Consider the following 18,720-nt stretch of genomic DNA (forward strand, 5'->3'; position numbering starts at 1 on the left):
GGAAGGGATCTTTGAGGTCTTCTACTCCAACCCTCTGCTCAGGCAGGAAACTTATTTCAGACAAATGGCTGTTCAATCTCTTCTTAAAAACTTACAGTGTTGAGGCACCCACAACCTCTGTAGGGAAGTCATTCCACTGATTAATTGTTCTGTTAGGAAATGTATCCTTAGTTCTAGGTTGCTTCTCTCCTTGATTATTTTCCATCCATTGCTTCTTCTCCTGCCTTCAGGTACTCTGGAGATCAACCTGAATCCCTCTTCTTTGTGGCAACCTTAGATGTTGGAACATTGCTATCATTCACCTCCATAGATAAATAATAATAAATGCACGCTATATTGATAATCAATAAATGCATACTAATCTTGACCATAATTACAAGAACAAAGTCCTGTCTGATTGCAAACATCTTTGCCAATGGACAAACACTAGAAAACGGCCTCTCTTCATATGTAATTCTAGCACCAGGGAACACTCTCTTAGAGCCCTTTAAACCCTACCTAGCTGGGCTCAGATGTTAAGGCCTAAAATGTGTAGAGGATAAGACGTAATGATGTTTTACTTTTACTCTATAAATTCCATTCACCCTGCTCAATCCCAGGGTTCTTATAAGAGCACAGAGGAGATTCATACAAACCCCACCCTACCACAAAAAAACCAAAGCTGAAATCCACCAAAGATCCATTATTAGCAGCCAAATATAAGGTCTGGTCAAAAACAAGGATGTTCAGAAAATAATATTAGATGTAATATCCCGTCGCAAGGTCAGTTTTTTCACAGAAGTTGTTCCAATACCTGAAGTCCCACTGGCAAAATCTTAAATACTGGAAACATAGTAGGGTGATACCAAAATGATTGAAGATGTATTGCGACATTGTGATGTCAAGTCCATCCTTTTGTGCTTTCAACGTCGCACACAAGTACACAATCACCAAGTTCATGTCACACTTTTAGATGCATGTTCAGATGTGATCACAACTTGTCTTTTTAACTCTCTCCTTGAGGAAGTCATGTCTTCAGCTTTCAGGCTGAATGTGTGGAGATCAAAGAAATAGAGGGTGTGGCCAGTGAATGAACCCCATCCTGCCCCTCCTTCCAGCCTTCAAACAGTGAAGTCAGATTCCTAAAAAAGGACTCCCCTTTTGAGATCCCACCCATTTTGCAAATCGGCAAGCAAAAAAAAAAAAAGAAAGAAAGAAAAGAAAAGAACATTTTTTTTGAAATTCACAGCTGGAGCAAGTTCATATGAGAGATCATATCCTTTTAGACAATTTGATTTCAACTGGGTAATTCTAGATAGATAATATTTTCTTTTCTTGGAAAGTTCAATCAACTTACTAGGGAGACCAGTGTCCTTGAGGGAAATGGGGGCTGATCCATTACGAAGAGGGGCACTGACTCTGTGTTTCTCTTTGCAATTTAGTGTTCTCTTTTTTAGTTTCTGTTTATGATAGTTTCTCTTCTTTTCCCCTCCCAGTTTAGCAGTCTACAAAGGAAAAACAGTTTACTAAGGTCAGGAGTTTGAATCACTCACTTGTGGATGGATTTTGGAATTAGGTTGAAGGCCAAATACTACAGGACTGAGGGCTATGTTGGTTCTTGGCTGCAGCTCATCTCTCCTGGACCCAGGAGGCTATAGCTGCTGTCACATAATTCCAGAGTATGGAAAGAGCTACTGAAGTGAAACTCACTCAATTTTGCACCAAATCTATCCCATTTCTTTTTTGAGAAATAAAGAAGGATCTTTCATTAATATCTTACAGTAGGTTGCTATTTTTGTTCAATGGCCTAGCAGTAGCATATTGGACCTTTTGAAATTTTCATACAGTTCTTCTAGTAAGAAGCCAGTCCCACTGAGTTTAATGGCACTTATTCCAGATATGGAATTTAAGGTTTTGAGAATTAAATCCTATTCCTGTCTTGAGATTCTACAAATTATTGTATGCACATAAAAGAAATGTGCATATCTGTATTATAAATCCTTGTATATGCTAACTTTGGTTTAATAGGAACAAATTAAAACGTCCACTGAGTTGTTTTATAGTTTGTTAATAACTATACAGGATATCAATATTTTCAAAAACACTATTAAAATATTTTTGCAATATTTTGCTAAACATACTTCTGCACATTTTTTAAATTAAATATATCCAGCAATGTGATCAGCTATTCACAGATGATATTTTTTAGATTCTTTTAATCCTGCCTTTATTATTTTTAAATAACTCAAGGCATTGAGCATACCTAATACTCCATCCTCTTCCTATTTGCCCCACAACAATAATCCTGTGAGGTAGGCTGGGCTAAGAGAGTCAGCCAGCTGGCTTTAATGCCTAAGGTGAACTCATAGTCTCTTGCTTTCTAGCCTACTGTCTTAATCAATACATTTTCTATCTGTAAATATAGAGCACTGAAGAAACAAATTAAACGGCTCATTTAGATTGTTTGGGTTGAGGTCAGGTTTTTATTTACCATGGCACTCAATGGAACATAAATTTAAATTGCATTTTTAGGAAATTACTTCTCCTGCTTCCTTGCTTCTTTTGTTATTTCCCCCCCAAAACCACAAATAAAACCATTGGAAAATGAAGACATACATTTTTAAAATATATTCATTTTTTAAAATTAAAATAGTTTTACAAATATAAACATCAGCAACTTTTAGCATAGTGTCCAAACATCCTGAATTCGTGATTTATATTTAAATCATCTTTATGATTCAAAGAAGGACAGGTTAAAATAGGATAGTCTTAACACAGTTAACAAAAAAAAAAAGCCTTTACTTGAAGATTTGTCCCATCCAAGTTAAGTTTAAGGATAAATAACTACAAGAAAAGAAGAGCAGGAAACTTCAAATTGCCTGCTGATAACCATCTATACAATATACAGTAGTGGTCAAAATTGTGGAAACCTTTTGGGAAAAGTGTATTTTTGAGGTTTGATAGCTAATAACACCATTTATTTTATTTTTTTAGTTTCAAGATAATCATATTCCACTGCTGGAATGGCCTGGGAATAGCCCAGACCATAACCCAATTGAAAATCTATGGAGCCGACTAAAGAAACTTGTTAGTCAGAAACGACCCAGCAATAAAACTCAGTTAATAGAAGCCATCATTCAATCTTGGTTTCACATTATAACAGCTGTAGAACTAAAAGACTTGGTTCACTCCATGGGAAGACATTGTAAGGCTGTAATTCATGCTAAAGGTTACCCAACTATTAACTGACATAGTGATAATTTTTGTCTATCTCGTTTTTTCTATGGTGATAATTTTTGTATATCTCGTTTTTTCTATGGTGATAATTTTTGTATATCTCATTTTTTCTACGTGTTTCACTTTTCTTCTTTATACTGTAACTGCTATTCTAATAGCAAATCCTTCATAAAAGTTATTGCATTACTTTCCTGATTAAATTATCTTTCCATTGATATATAATTTTATGGTACTACTCCCCCCCAAAAAGTGGTGTTATTAGCTAGTTTTAGAAAATACACTTTTCGCAAAAGGTTTCCACAATTTTGGCCACTACTGTAACCCTTCTACTCACAATGATTCCTGTGATGAAAATATTAACTATATTTTTATTTAAATTTATGATTGGAAAAGGTGAAGTTCTACTCTTTATTTAAAATACATAAATGGGATATACCTCTTTTTGAGTCAAGATTTAATTTTAGTATTTTTCAGACTAAAAGCACACTTTTTTGTCTCCCAAAAGGGGGTGAAAATGTCTGTGTGTCTTATAGATCAAATATTGCCGAAGGCCCACCTACCTGCCAGCTGTTTTTTTTGCTTCTACATGCCCCATTTCTGGGCCTTTTTTCAGCCTCTTTCAGGCCCGTTTTTTCTGGGCTGTTTTCAGGGTGTTTTTGAGGCTTTTTTTCTGCCTGTTTTTGAGGCTTTTTTCTGCCCATTTTTGAGGCTTTTTTTGGCCTGTTTGAAGCTTTTTTTGGCCACTTTTTTCAGAAAAAAATGGCCTGAAAAAAGCCTCAAAAAGGGGCTGAAAAAAGCCTTGAAAACAGGCCTGAAAAAAGGCCTGAAAATGGGGCCCGTGGAGGCCAAAAACTTTTTTTGGTTGATTTCCTCTTCTAAGTTTAGATGTGTCTTATAGTCAGGTCCGTCTTATAGTTCAAAAAATATAATACTTAATACAATACAATACAATACTACAATACAGTTTATGTAAAACCATGGTTAATGAGTGAAAAAGAAAAGTAATTGTTAAGCGAGTTACACCCTATAGTTATTAAGTATATCACATGATTGTTAAGTGACTCCAGCTATTCCCATTAACTTTGTTATTTGGAAGCTAGCTAGAAAGATTGCAAATGGCAATCACACAACCCCAGGATGCTGCAACTGTCGTAACAGAATAACAGAGTCTGAAGGGACCTTGGAGGTCTTTTAGTTCAACCCCCTGCTCAAGCAAGAAGCCCTATACCCATGATGGTGAACCAATGGCACGTGTGCTGGAAATGGCACGCAGAGCTATCTTTCCGGGCATGCAAGCCATCGCCCATTGCTCTTCTGGGTTCTGGCGCACCAGTCAGTTGGTCAGCATGCATAGGAGCACTGGAAGAGCAGCCATGCAGCGTGCATGCGCGCGCTGGGAAGATGATCTTCCAGTTTCTGGCGCACACATGCATACCAGCTACCTGGTCTTCTGGTTTCTGGTGTGCATGCGCCAGTGAAGATCAGGTGGCCAGCATGCTAAAGCCCTGTTTTGGTTACTTCGAAATGTTTCTATGCGGAATCCAAAGATTTATTTATTTATTTATTAATCACATTTATATACCGCCCTATCTCTCAAGGGACTCAAGGCGGTTCACAGGCAAGTAAAAAGCACATATAAATACAGACTAAAATAACAATTAAAAAACTTATTCTAGAAGGCCGAATTATTAAAAAACAATATAAATAATAAAACCCATTTAAAACCAATACAAATTTAAAATCTAATCCAGTCCTGCGCAGATGAATAAATGTGTTTTAAGCTCGCGACGGAAGGTTCGGAGGTCCGGAAGTTGACGAAGTCCTGGGGGGAGTTTGTTCCAGAGGGTGGGAGCCCCCACAGAGAAGGCCCTTCCCCTGGGTGTCGCCAGACGACACTGCCTAGCTGACGGCACCCTGAGGAGTCCCTCTCTGTGAGAGCGCACGGGTCGGTGAGAAGTATTCGGTAGCAGTAGGCGGTCCCGTAAGTAACCCGGCCCTATGCCATGAGGGACCTCTAAGAATTCTAAGGGAATTGTGAAGTCAAAGCTAGTTTCCTTCAAGCTGAGCTTACCTTGCAGGACCCCCTCCCCGCCCCTCAAAAAACATGAGTTCCTCTGTTTCCTGCATTTATTCCAACTTCCCACTTGTGACTAATGTTCTGTTATTGCTTGATCATCTCCCTTGAAAGGACTAACCTGAGCCAACTTTCTTCACGTGTGAGTTTAGGCAAGGTTAAGCCAAGAGGTGGGTTTCAGCAGGTTCTGACCAGTTCTGGAGAACCGGTAGCGGAAATTTTGAGTAGTTCGGAGAACCGGTAGTAAAAATTCTGACTGGCCCCACCCCCATCTATTCTCTGCCTCCCGAGTCCCAGCTGATTGGGAGGGAATGGGGATTTTGCAGTAACCTTCTCCTGGATTGGGGAGGGAATGGAGATTTTGCAGTATCTTTCCTCTGGAGTGGAGTGGGAATGGAGATTTTACAATATCCTTCCCCTGCCACACCCACCAAGCCATGCCATGCCCACCAAGCCACATCCACCAAGTAGTAAAAAAATTTGAAACCCCACCACTGGTTAAGCCACAAATTATCACCAGTCGGGAGATCAAGGTACTTTTGAGTCAATCTCCACTCCAGGTGACTGTATCCATGCACTTATCCCACATTATCCATGTAAAGTTCCTTCCCTAAAGGTTTGCACAGCCCTGCTGTAAGCCATTTAGTTTACTACTCTATATCCATTTTCCTAAGTGCTAACTCCATTGAACTCCAATACATTTACCTGTATTGTTAACAAGAAATGTGCCTTTACATATACCCAGGTATGTCTGATTCTAGTATTCTTGCCTAACTGTGGATAGGAACAAATTAACTCAGAATTTCCCCAAAGTTTAAACATATGACAAATGGTCAGCCATCCTAATCATTGTGATCATCCAAATCTTTGATTACAAAAAGGAAAGCTAGCCAATATGTATGGAAAAATCCTGTTTTACATCAGCAATTATTTCCAGCTCCAATACTTCTCCCTTCTGAATAGAGAATAGAAGAATAATTTAAATTGGTTCTCAACCCATTCTGTTCCGAATCTGGGCTTCCACAAAGCTCTGTGAGTATTGTTTATCACTTTTATATTAAAAAAGTAACATCTTTTCTAACAAATTGTTTCTTGCTTATATTTTCAATTAATACAATTCACTAGTGTCAGGCCTGGAAACCATATTAGACTTTAGGTTTCCAGACGCTGCCACATTTTTCTCCTGAGGGGAAGGAGGGGAGCTGAGGGTATGGTAACATTCTTCAAGCAGTCAAGGTCGGATGGGGTTCACATCTGCAGGAAGAGTGGCAAGAAGATACTCGAATGAACTGGGAGAACGTGGGACCATGTGACCATCAAAGGGTCAGGGGTGGGACTCTTGGGGTTTGTATAACTGGGGAAAAGAACTGAACTTCAGTTTTGGGAATTGCACTCATCGCGTGCCAGTCTCCTCATGCTAGTAAAGAACTCTGAGAAAAGAAATGTCTGAGTTTCTTTTACGCAGAGAAGTCCAGACCAGGAAACCCCTGACTTACAACCGCCGAACCCACCCGGCCATGAGAAGAAATTGCCATGGATTTTATTGTTGAACTCCCACCTAGTGGAGGAAATACAGTGATATGGACCGTAGTGGACTTGTTCTCTAAACAGGCCCATTTCACTGCGTGCAGCGGATTGCCATCGGCTAGAAAATTAGCAAAGCTCTTCCTCAAACACATCTACAGACTGCATGGAGTTCCTAAAAGGATAAAATCCGACAGGGGTGTTCAATTCACAGCCAAGTTCTGGAGAGTTCCTACGGTCCATTGGGTCGCCTCAAGGACTTAGTTCTGGTTTCCATCCGAAACTAACGGAGCGGCTGAAAAATTAACTTCCATGGTGGAACAATACATACGGTGTTATGTAAATTACCAACAAGAAAACTGGTCCGACTTGTTACCATTTGCAGAGGTTGCATATAATAATGCGGTACACAGCAGCACGGGGTTAACCCCTTTCAAGTAACCAGCGGCATGGACTTGCCCAATGCCTGAACTCCCTGCAACCCCCACTTCAGTTTCCCTAACGGACTGGATGAATTCATTAAAAAGGTTGGGAAAATACAAAAAGGCTTTAGCTGTGACAGCTCGAATTACAAAGCCCAAGCTGACAAACACCGCTCCTTCAACCCCTTTTCGCATTGGAGATAAAGTCTTTTGTCTACTAAGTATCTAAGATTACGGATACCCAGCAGAAATTCGGTCCAAAATTTTGGGTCCTTTCCCATTGTAAAATTATTAATCCCGTTACCGTCCAACTCAAACTCCCTCGAATGTTGGGAAAATACACCCGGTATTCCATACCAGCTTATTAAAACCTGCTAGACAGTCTGGTCTGAGACCTCACCGCCGCTCCCCACCACCCTTGATAATCCAAGGTGAAACCCACTATGAAATCAAGAAAATCTTGACTCTAGACTCTACAGAGGTCAATTACAATACTTAGTCCACTGGAAAGGATACCCATTATCTGAATCTACTTGGGTCAAAAGTTGGAAAGTAAATGCGGACAACTTAATTAAACAATTTCACGACAATTTCCCTGACAAACCTAAGAAACCTCTTGGAGAAGGGAGGAGGGGGTAGAAGGGAATTGTGGACCATTGACACTTTTCTTTATCGACTCTTTGTTTTCTTTCCTAGGATATAGTTTCTTTTCCAAGAGGGGACGCCTGTCAGGCCTGGAAACCATATTAGACTTTAGGTTTCCAGACGCTGCCACATTTTCTCCTGAGGGAGGAGGGGGCTGAGGGTATGGTAACATTCTTCAAGCAGTCAAGGTCGGATGGCGTTCACGTCTGCAGGAAGAGTGGCAAGAAGATACTCGAATGAACTGGGAGGACGTGGGACCATGTGACCATCAAAGGGGTCAGGGGGGTGGGACTCTTGGGGTTTGTATAACTGGGGAAACGAATCCGGAACTTCAGTTTTGGGAATTGCACTCATCGCGTGCCAGTCTCCTCATGCTAGTAAAGAACTTTGAAGACTATGTCAGGAGTTGTGCTACCTGCGCCACCATGAAGTCCAGACCAGGGAAACCCCCTGGACTCCTACAACCCGTAGCCGAACCCACCCGGCCATGAGAAGAAATTGCCATGGATTTTATTGTTGAACTCCCACCTAGTGGGGGTAATACAGTGATATGGACCGTAGTGGACTTGTTCTCTAAACAGGCCCATTTCACTGCGTGCAGCGGATTGCCATCGGCTAGAAAATTAGCAAAGCTCTTCCTCAAACACATCTACAGACTGCATGGAGTTCCTAAAAGGATAATATCCGACAGGGGTGTTCAATTCACAGCCAAGTTCTGGAGAGAGTTCCTACGGTCCATTGGGTCGTCTCAAGGACTTAGTTCTGGTTTCCATCCGGAAACTAACGGAGCGGCTGAAAAATTAAATTCCATGGTGGAACAATACATACGGTGTTATGTAAATTACCAACAAGAAAACTGGTCCGACTTGTTACCATTTGCAGAGGTTGCATATAATAATGCGGTACACAGCAGCACGGGGTTAACCCCTTTTCAAGTAACCAGCGGCATGGACTTCGTTCCAATGCCTGAACTCCCCGTGCAACCCCCCACTTCAGTTTCCCTAACGGACTGGATGAATTCATTAAAAAAAGGTTGGGAAAATACAAAAAAGGCTTTAGCTGTGACAGCTCGGAATTACAAAGCCCAAGCTGACAAACACCGTTCCCTTCAACCCCCTTTTCGCATTGGAGATAAAGTCTTTTTGTCTACTAAGTATCTAAGGTTACGGATACCCAGCAGAAATTCGGTCCAAAATTTTGGGTCCTTTCCCCATTGTAAAATTATTAATCCGTTACCGTCCAACTCAAACTCCCTCGAATGTTGGGAAAATACACCCGGTATTCCATACCAGCTTACTAAAACCTGCTAGACAGTCTGGTCTGAGACCTCACCTACCGCTCCCCACCCCCCTTGATAATCCAAGGTGAAACCCACTATGAAAACAAGAAAATTCTTGACTCTAGACTCTACGGAGGTCAATTACAATACTTAGTCCACTGGAAAGGATACCCATTATCTGAATCTACTTGGGTCAAAAGTTGGAAAGTAAATGCGGACAATTTGATTAAACAATTTCACGACACTTTCCTGACAAACCTAAGAAACCTCTTGGAGAGGGAGGGGGTAGAAGGGAATTGTGGACCATTGACACTTTTCTTTATCGACTCTTTGTTTTCTTTCCTAGGATATAGCTTCTTTTCCAAGAGGGGACGCCTGTCAGGCCTGGAAACCATATTAGACTTTAGGTTTCCAGACGCTGCCACATTTTCTCCTGAGGGGAGGGGGTTGAGGGTATGGTAACATTCTTCAAGCAGTCAAGGTCGGATGGCGTTCACGTCTGCAGGAAGAGTGGCAAGAAGATATTCGAATGAACTGGGAGAACGTGGGACCATGTGACCATCAAAGGGTCAGGGGTGGGACTCTTGGGGTTTGTATAACTGGGGAAACGAATCCGGAACTTCAGTTTTGGGAATTGCACTCATCGCGTGCCAGTCTCCTCATGCTAGTAAAGAACTTTGAGAAAAAACAAAAAATGCCTTTGAGTTTCTTTTACGCAGAAGAGGTATTTCTGGAACCTTGACAACTAGTTTATCTGATATTCATTTTAATTACCACCAGACAGAATACTTTCTTTGCTTTTTATCAGTTGAAATTTCACCAAACTGGCCACACCATTCAGATCTGAAGCAGGTTTGTAGTCATTCCCAAACATTTATTTGTAGGATTTATATGTCACCTGTGGGTCAAATTTAATCCAGTGGATCAGTCAGAATAAAGAGGCTTGCCCCATTACCCAATTGCAAACAATATAGCAAAATGATAAAACAAAACAAAAAAGTGACTAAAATCAGTTAACATTTTAAGAATTCATTTGAAAAAATTTCTATGAATGTGCTCTTTTTTGGTGTGTTAGTGAACTATGTTGGACTACAAAATTCATGCTTCACCAGCATAAGAAAACAACTGAAGCGAAGCAACCTGGAGGTCACGTTAGGTATATTTTCTTGAGATCATTTAGATCAGGTTTGGGGGATCTGTAAATTTTCCAAAATAGTTGAACTACGATTCCCAACAATACCTGCCAGCATAAAGCACACTGAGAACTGTCATCCAATAACATCTGGTATACATATTTAGTTCACCAAATTACAATTGTTTCAATGTTAGAGCAGTTTTTATTAAAATAAAATATATATTTTTAATTTATTGTGTTATTTACTCAAAGTTGTAGAGCTGTCCAACTTAATCCAATTGGAAAAGATCCAGATAATCTGCTTCGTCCAGAGCTCTCTGAAGCTTTAACCCAGCTCCTTCTCATCAACTAACCAGGGAAAGAAGATTGGAGACGGGACAACAAGTATCCAAAACTGTAGGGGCCCACAATGTCTTCTTTAAGAGGGGCTGCACTATCGTTTCTTTCATGGCATAGCACCAGCCCCTCACAGAAAAATGTTTGATCACCCTATGGATCCAACCACTTGCCAATTCTCAGGAATTTTCCACTAGGAGGAATATGGATATAAGATAACTTTTATTGTCATTTTTGTGTGAGCGTACTGACCCACATTAAAAATGAAATTTTGTTGCCTGCTCTCAAGAGAAACTATGTATCTACCACATACATAACACACATATGCACATGCTATATACATACATAAATATAAACCTGCACCCATATATAATGTCAGAGGTGGGTTTCAGCAGGTTCTCACCATTTCTGGAGAACCAGTAGCGGAAATTTTGAGTAGTTCGGAGAACCGGTAGTAAAAATTCTGACTGGCCCCGCCCCCATCTATTCTCTGCCTCCCAAGTCCCAGCTGATTGGGAGGGAATGGAGATTTTACAGTATCCTTCCCCTGCCACGCCCGCCAAGCCACACTTACCATGCCATGCCCACCAAGCCTCACCCACAGAACCGGTAGTAAAAAATTTTGAAACCCATCACTGCAGTACACAATACACATTAATCACTGTCCATTTTGAATATGTAGTGTGAGATTGCACAAGGTTGATGCTACATGGAATAAAACTGTGACTGAATCTGGTTGTTCTGCTTCGGGTATTACGAAGCCTCCTCCCAGCAAGGAAAACAGGTCGTGACGAGAATAGAATTTTTTATTGGCCAAGTGTGATTGGACACACAAGGAATTTGTCTTGGTGCATATGCTCTCAGTGTACATAAAAGAAAAGATACGTTCATCAACAGTTAGTTCTAAGGTACAACACTCAATTATAGTCATAGGGTACAAATAAGCAACTAGAAAACAATATCAATATAAATCGTAAGGATACAAGCAACAAAGTTACAGTCATAAGTGGAAGGAGATACGTGACAGGAATGATGATAAGATTAATAGTAGTGCAGACTTAGTAAATAGTTTGACAGTGTTAAGGGAATTATTTATTTAGCAGAGTGATGGTGTTCGGAAAGAAATTGTTCTTGTATCTAGGTGTTCTGTAGCATCGTTTTGAGGGTAGGCATTGAAACAGTTTATGTCCAGGGTGTGAGGGGTCTGTAAATATTTTCACAGCCCTCTTTTTGACTCGTGCAGTATACAGGTCCTCAATGGAAGGTAGGTTGGTAGCAATTGTTTTTTCTGCAGTTCTAATTATCCTCTGAAATCTGTGTCTGTTTTGTTGGATTGCAGAACCAAACCAGACAGTTATGCAATATAATAAACAAGTTGTTTATTAATGCAATATAATAAATAAGTTGTCAGGTTGATGTAACTCAAGATCTTACCTACTTCCTCTGGAGTTATAGTATCAAACTCCTTCTGGATAACAGAACCAGACAAAGTCTCACTCAGTAGGATTTGCCAAGTCAGAATCCAACTGCAAGTGAACCAAAGTGTTCATCCACTAGGTCAGGGATGTCAAACTGGCGACCTGTGGGCTGGATGTGTCATGTGCAGGCCATGCCCACCCAATCTCCATGAAGGCAAAAAATGTTGCAATATGTCACGTGACACCAATGTATCACAGCAAGTTTGACACCTGTGCACTAGGAGCTAAGAATATTCCACACATAAACCTGCAGATATTCCTGTGGCTCATATGTACCCAGCAGGGAGTGAGTGACCTTAAAGAGGGCTGCTGGACAGCTACAGTACCTGTAGGTATAATACGGGCAGAAAAATAGGAATGTTTCATTGCTCTTATTGCCACAACGTAATCTCAGATGTTGGCTTTTATACATGTTTGGTCAAATTGGCTCTTTGTCTTCCTCCAACAGTGCTCTAGGTATTTTTTTCCATTGTTTCATCTCCTGGAGATCTTTGCAAAACCAATTTGTTCCTTGGGTAAAGCCACATTAGGTACCCCACTTCCTTGGGGTAGCACTAATATGTCAGGTGCAAGAAACCAGGAGTTGGGATAGAGTTCAAAAATACTACAAGTTTATTCCATGTTATCTATACATAGTAGTCTGATCTACTACCGGTCAAGGCAAAATGGTTCTAGATAAGAGTCAAGGGAATTCATTGGGAGCTGGACTTAGGTGTCTTGTGGGAGCATAGCAACTCCAAACTAATAGCACATTTGACCCTGCCATCAGTCTCAGCCTGGTAATTTATTTATTTATTTATTTATTTTATTTGATTTTTATACCGCCCTTCTCCCGAAGGACTCAGGGCGGTGTACAGGCAAGATAAAACCAGCAATACAAATATACAAGTTAAAATATCATTTAAAAAACTTATTTAAAATTAGCCTGAAATTAAATTACCATAAACTAAAAACCCCGTTTAAAAATTAATAAAATTTCCCATTAAAAATCCAATTTAGGCCAGCCCCGCGCGAATAAAGAGATGTGTCTTTAGTTCGCGACGGAATGTCCGAAGGTCAGGTATTTGACGTAGACCTGGGGGAAGCTCGTTCCAGAGTGTGGGAGCCCCCACAGAGAAGGCCCTTCCCCTGGGGGCCGCCAGCCGACATCTCCTACAAATAAAATTAAAAGCAACCAGACTAACTTGACTGTGAGAGGATTGATGATAATCTCCATCTTCAAATCACATTAAAGTGCCCCAAGACAAAAACCAGAGCTAAGGACCACAAACCTCTGAAATGCTCATGACTCAATATCACTAGCGTAGATTGGAAATTACCTAAAACTGTAAGTCTCCGTGACTCAACCACCAACTTGGCAATGGAACCGAACAGACAGACACCCATGATTTTTTCAACATTGCTACCTGGAGCCTGCATTGTGGTCTTTCTGGCACCAGCTTTTATATTCCTAGCCCGATGAAAGCCATCTTTAATTGTTGGATATTGTTGGATAGTGTTCCATTATGATTTTATGCCCATGTTTTTATGACTGCTATTACGTATTACTTTTTACATTTGTTGTTCTGTTGTTTTATCGTCTGATAGAGATTGATTGCATATTGTTTTTATAAGTAATATATAAGCCACCCAGGAAACAATACGTATTGGATGATCTAGATGCCAGCAAACAAGAAATGAAATTAAGATGATAATCTTTTATCCCGTTCTCCTGGATTAATTTTAAATTTAAGCTCCAGATAGTTCCTAAACCAGACATTCTCTGTAAAAGTCTTATTATGATTCAGCCTTCATTCCTTGCAAGACTGTTGTGAGGCTGAAATCAGGTGGAGATCCTGAAGAAGTATAATTTGGGTGAGCAGCAATGGAATGAATTACAATAGGAACACATTATCAGGAAAGCGATACCATTGAAAAGCACAAAGAGAGGAAACAGACACACAGACAGAAAAATATATATATAATGCAGGAAGAGAGACTATTCTAGGAAACCAGAGAGGAAATGGGGTGAAACCACAAAGAAAAGTCAGTATAGCAGACAACACGAAACAGTCTACCAAATTAGATACTACGAGAGGATTCGTTTCAGAAAAAATTTACTCCTAGGCTTATCCAATTTTTACAGAGAACAAAACAGAGAAAAATTCACAGGTCTAGCAAATCAGATAAAGCAGCTGTGCTTTACATTCATTTAGGTTCAAAGCAATCAACTAACAGTACAATCCTCTACATGGTATTCAGAAGTCAATCCTATTTATTAAACTAAGGACTTCTTGGTACTTCTTGGCAAGCAGGAACATAATTGGTGTATAAGAGGATATGCCTCATTTTAACTCTTTCACAGCTTCCCATGATTTCTGACCATCATTCATGTCATAAGACTTAGGCACATGCCAATATCCATTATTCTTTAAAGTAAATGAACAGCATCTTTGTAGAACAAGGAAGCAGCTTGTTTGGTTACTTCATTATATTTTGTGATTGAGGGAGCATGCGAGAGGAAGAATAAATAATTCAGTACAGTAACCAGGATGGGCCCCTTCTGTGATTAAGTCACTGATTAACTTAAGTCTCTTTGATTTTGGCACTTCTCTTTTAAGCATGACCGAGGAAACTTCCAGTCCTGAGTATTGTGGCCCTTCTGGACTTCAAAGCCCTTCCATTCTTCTGTTTGCTTATTTATTTATTTGTTTGTTTGTTTGTTTCAATTTCTATACCGCCCTTCTCCCGAAAAACTCAGGGTGGTTTACAGCCAATTTAAAACAACATGAATATACACAAAAATTAAAAACATAATTAAAAACTAATTTTGAAATTTGGCCCAACAAATTAAAACAATCCTAAAAAACTACATAAAACCCCCACTAAAATTTCATTAGGCTAGCTGATGGAATAAAAAAGTCTTAAGTTTGCGTTTAAAGGTCCGGAGGTCAGGGAGTTGATGCAGCCCCGGAGGCAGCTCATTCCAAAGGGCAGGAGCCCCCACAGAGAAGGACCTTCCCCTGGAGGTCGCCAGTCGACATTGTCCCCTGTGGGAGCGCACAGGTCGATGGGAGGCAATAGGCGGTCTCGTAAATAACCCGGTCCTATGCCATGGAGCGCTTAATTGCTCAATTCATTAGATGGATCAATTAAACCTCTTTTCATTGACTGTAATTATTTTTTTATTAATATCGCAGGGTACTTCAAATGTGTGATTTGAAAACATTTAATAATACTGCAAATGGGAAGCAATTTTGGAAAGAAGCATTTTTAAAATGTATTTTATTAGGCCAGTTACTGCATACTTCAGCATAATCAAAAATGGTATATGCTTGCCACTTTAGACATGTAGGGAGTTTTATCTACTTTTTACCCATGTACCCATTTAAATCAGTAGATCAGATCAGGTTCCTTTTATCAGGTGCCCTCGGAAGTACAGGTAGTCCTCAATTTACAACAGTTCAAATTTACAACAGACTTAAAGGATTTAATGACCATTTTTCAGTTACCTTTGCAGCATCCCTAGGGTCATGTGATCAAAATTCAGACGCTTGGCAACTGGTTCATATTTATCACAGTTGCAGTGTCCTGGGGTCATGTGATCACCTTTTAAGACTTTCTGACAAGCAATGTCAATGGGGAAACCAGATTCACTTAACAACTGTGACAAGAAAGGTTGTAAAATGGGACAAAACTCAAGTAACAAATGTCTCACTTAACAACAGAAATTTTGGCCTCAGCTGTAAATCAGAGAACTACCTATATGGATTTCAACTCCCAGAATTCCGGAGTCAGCCGGCTGGGGAATTCTGGGAGTTGAAGTCCATGTATCTTAAAAAGTTGCCAAGTTTGATAAACCGCTGGTTGAAAACAATCCGAGTTCAATGCAACAAGTTGTTGGGGCCCAGGGATCAATTATCCCAGAAAATGGCCAATTCATAGATTAATATACCTTGAATTAGATGGGAAGGGCAGCCACCACGAAAAAAAAGCAAACTTCAGTTTAAACCCACCGGGTTTCTCTCTCGTCTTTGCCTGCCCTAATTCAGACACTTTCTTTTCCTTTTTGGTTTACATTCTCTTCAGCCGATCAAGAGGCGTGCTGGGAATCAAACCCAGTTCGAGGCTGAGGGGAAAAAGCGCAGGCCATCCTCGCTAAATCCCTCGTGGACTCTGACCCCAGAATCGCCAGATCAAAGCCCCGCGTTCCTACACGCCCCGGAAACCCGAAACCCTGGGATCGTCTGCTCCGGGATCCTGCCGCGCGTCGCCCGGATCTCCCTCGCCAGCTTGAGCAGCCCCGATGACAGCTCGGCACGCTTCTTCTCCGCCCCTCCACCTTTTCCCCCCCTCAGTTCCCACGGCCCGGCGGGTCCTCACAAGTTCCTCGCCTAGTTAAGCGCGCCCTGAATCCCAGCCTCGGGGCACCTTTCCGCGGTTTGCCAAGCTCCTGCTCTCCGGCAAAAAGGCAGCCTCGCCACCGCCTCTCTCTCTCTCTCTCTGCCCGCTGCCGGTTAAGAACAAAGCCCACGGTGGGGAAGCTGCTTGTTTGTCTGTCTGGGATTCTTTGGGGTGTGTGTGTGTGTAATTGTCTCCAGCTGAAGGAGCGGAAGCTGTGGGGGACGGACGGACACTCGGAGAAGCCGGGGAAAAGATGCAAAAAAAACCAAACTTCCCGCCGGGTTAAAGTAGAGCCTCGAGATGCCCTCAGACGGAATCTTTGCCCTTCCTCTCGGCTTTGACTAGGGAGGTCCCCAGACCCTCCTGCCACCCGCCGGGAAAGGGAGAAATTCCCGGGGTTGGGGAGAACCAGCGAGCCGGAGAAGGCTGTGGGTGTCTCCGCCATACACCCAGGCGCCAGCTCTGCTGCTGCTGCCGCCGCTACTGGGAGGGAGCGCAGGGGAGGCGTCCAGCCAACCCGCTGAAAGCCTGGCATCTGACAATGGCAATCCGTCTTTGGCTTTCCGACTCCGGTCCTCTTTACCGATGCAAAGACAGACGGACGGAGAGAAAGGGAGAAGAGAAGGCAGCCGGATGGCTCGACCAACAAGAGGCGCGTCCTCCGCACCCTTAACAGGACCAGACAACAATGCGTCCCACCCAGCCGCGCACTCCCCACGCGCGCCTACCTTCGCCTTCTTCCTCCGGCAGGCAGGCAAGCCCTCTCCGCTCCTGGCAGCCCCCCGACTCCCTGATGTCTCGTCCTGCTGAAAGGCAGGCAGAGGCGACGGGCAACTCCGCCAGCACCGGTCCCTTCGCCTTGGCTAGTCGGATCCCGCGAAAGGATTCTTATTTTTCCCCCCGAGCTTAGGCGGCTCTTCGCAACCACGCGCCCTGGGCGACTGGCAAGCGGCTGCGCCGACTCTTGCGACCCTTCTGGCTCGGCCAACCCTGCCCGGGTCTCCCGCACTCGCCCTCGGCAGGGGCGTCCTTCATAGCCAGCCAACCCGAGTCCCTTCTGAGACGCCGATGCTCCGGGCTAGGCATGGTATATAGCCCGAGCCAACGACGGGAGGGAGGGCTCTAGTGGCCGGGGAAGGGTCCCGCAGAGCTCCGGGCTAGCAGCAAGCGGAGCCTGGGGAATTGATAGGCTCCCAGCGGCTTGCCGTTTGAATGACTCCACCCTGCTTCCTATTGGTGTCCCGCAGCGGACGCGAAGGGAGGGGCGGGGTGTGTGTGTGGAAGAACAGAAGGAGAGACTTGCTACGGCGGATGGATTCGGGCGTGCAAAGCTTCTGCCTTGTTGGTGACCTCGCGGGTTTGCTAGCTTGTTTGAAAGAGGCGCTTGCCTGTTGAACGTGCCTGTTTCCTCAAAAGTGCCGCACTTTCCAGTGAATTCGGTCCGCACGTTCAAGACGGTGGGAGCATGCATGGAGTAAGGTGTGTCCCACTGTATTCGTTGGGAGCTGTGGTAGCCGATGGCACATGGGATACAACCAGAGAACTACCTTTAGAGGCCCATTTTTGATCTCCCGATGTTTTAGATAAAGTCCTAAAGCGGTACGTCTTACAGGGCGGATCTCTCTACTTCAACTAGAACTTGGACGTTCACCCATGCAGGCTTTTGCTGGGATTTAGAATTTCATCCTTTTTTTTTATGTGACAGGAATAGCGCTAGTCTTCCTTAACCGTGGCCTTCCAGAGGCTTCTAACTACAAATCAGCGGAAGTCCCAGGACAGAGGAGCTGAGCTAGTATGTGAAAAAGGGATCAGATTCAAAGTCAAGTATTTAGACTTTGACCATGACTTGCATTCTTGCAATATTTAAGGGATGGTCATACTTAAGCAATAGGTTGTATGCTTTGGAAGCAGAAAGCCCCACATTTCTTTTTAATGCATATGGCTGTAGTTGGGAACAGTGGTGAAATCCAATTTTTTACCACCGGTTCTGTGGGCGTGGCTTGGTGGGCATGGCAGGGGAAGGATACTGCAAAATCTCCATTCCCACCTCACTCCAGGGGAAGGATATTGCAAAATCTCCATTCCCACCTCACTCTGGGGCCAGTCAGAGGTGGTATTTGCCAGTTCTCCGAACTACTCAAAATTTCCGCTACCGGTTCTCCAGAATCTGCTGGATTTCACCCCGGTTGGGAAACACCTCTCAAGCAAGACTTGCACAAAATGCTGGG

At 42.5% G+C, this 18,720-nt stretch overlaps 1 protein-coding gene across 1 annotated transcript in view; it reads right to left on the reverse strand.

Moving 5' to 3' along the window:
• The window catches only part of FRMD4B (FERM domain containing 4B), a 313,746-nt gene extending 296,159 nt beyond the window's left edge, over positions 1–17,587 (reverse strand). Inside the window, exon 1 of the transcript XR_009153580.1 lies at positions 17,221–17,587. The gene's annotated coding sequence lies outside the window, so the exon portion shown is untranslated. The remainder of the gene's footprint in view (positions 1–17,220) is intronic.
• Between the last annotated feature and the right edge of the window lie 1,133 nt (positions 17,588–18,720).

The sequence above is a fragment of the Ahaetulla prasina genome, chromosome 2, assembly GCF_028640845.1.
Source record: "Ahaetulla prasina isolate Xishuangbanna chromosome 2, ASM2864084v1, whole genome shotgun sequence".
Classification (NCBI taxonomy): domain Eukaryota; kingdom Metazoa; phylum Chordata; class Lepidosauria; order Squamata; family Colubridae; genus Ahaetulla; species Ahaetulla prasina.